We start from the raw sequence: 1,783 nt of genomic DNA on the forward strand, positions 1-1,783 counted from the left end.
TCCTATCCAGGCTAGATTTCGTCATTGTCCTCCGAGTTGTCATCATCATAGGCCCATGCTTCGGCTGGCTACTCTTCGGTTAATTTCCTTTGAGAAAGGATCACGCGGTGTTATAGTGAATTCAAGGTTTAAAAAGGCTTTTAAAGTTTGTAATTTACACTTTAAAATTGAAGACTTTTATCTTAACAAGAAATGTATCAACCCCTACAAAAATCACCATTAATTATAATCCACATAATAATTCAAATGCAGGATTATTTTAATGCTGTGAGAAACTATTCAAATTAAGATATTACATCTAAAAGAAAGGAGGACCAAGGCACTCTTCATATAATGAATTAAAATGCCCCATGATGAAGGCCATGCAGCTGAAGCACGTCTGAGTTTTGAAAGTTTGAATCCATTTATCATGCCATACAAATAAAGGCATTTTAATTCATTATATGAAGAGTGCCTTGGTCCTCCTTTCTTTTTGATGACCAATTTACCCCTTTTGCCAAAGAGCACCTTCTGTCCACCAAAATCTATTGTGTACCTTGGCAGCGCTTCCCTTCCTCCTTTGTTTCTATCTCTACCATTAGTTATAGGTGCATGATTGTACCCTTGCAGTTCATACTTTAAAGCTGCAATATGTACATTTTTGGGTGACCCACCAAATGCACGTAGAAATGAGAGTTATAGATCTGTCATTCCTCAACTCGGTCCTGGGGCCTACCTTGGGTGCAAGTTTTGTTTTGCCCTAGCACTACACAACTAATTCAAATAATCAATGCTTGATGTGTAGTGCTAGGGCAAAAACCAAACTGTGCACCCAGGGGGGACCCCAGGACCGGGTTTGAGAAGCCTCGCCTTACACGGTACAACTACAGTGACAAGCGTTTGTACCGGTACCTTTTCTTCTGAGAGTGTAGTTGTCATTCTATAGGTGTGGCTGAAGTTTTATCTTGAGGAAAATTGGAATTTCAGTTTATTTCCTGAATTAAATGGAATTAACGCCAACACCAATGTCCACAAAGCTAATGTGCACAATAGCCCATTAGTGGGATAAACAGTTAGATTGTTATCTATATTCATGTATGTGAGGTGAGAGAGGAGAATGGGAGAACGGTGAAGGTCTTTGGCCCGGAGCTACTGCTGCCCTATGTTAATAGAATGCTTAATAACACTACTATTGACGTAATGGCATGTTTTAAACTACTATTGAATTAAAATAGAACCACTGTGGCATAAACAGGTACCATTATGATCATTAGGGAGGGAGAGGCGGGTTTAAGTGAAAAGGTTGCTTCTGGTCAGGTGCTCGCCCATTCGCAAACACACGTGCACACACACACTGTGGTGCTGTCTGTCTGTCTGCCATTGTGCCATGGGGTAGTGGATTAATGGATTAAACAGATGTGTTTTTCATGGACACACACACACACACACACACACACACACACACACACACACACACACACACACACACACACACACACACACACACACACACACACACACACACACACACACACACACACACACACTGAAGCCAAACACTCGCTGGCATGATGTGGCATCAGGAGTGCCCATGATGATACTTGACTGAGTCCGTATTGACTGAGTCTGTCTGCCGACAGGAGAATATAGCGTGACAACTCCACACCCTGCTGTTACCGCGTTCCAACACATTGGCTTTCTGTTTCGTAGTTGTAACAAAGGCACTCCACGAATACAATTGATTGGACACTTTCATTATTTTTGTTTGTTTGTTTTTACATATATCCTACAGTAACATAAACTA

Source organism: Salvelinus namaycush, chromosome 10 (genome assembly GCF_016432855.1).
Source record: "Salvelinus namaycush isolate Seneca chromosome 10, SaNama_1.0, whole genome shotgun sequence".
Classification (NCBI taxonomy): domain Eukaryota; kingdom Metazoa; phylum Chordata; class Actinopteri; order Salmoniformes; family Salmonidae; genus Salvelinus; species Salvelinus namaycush.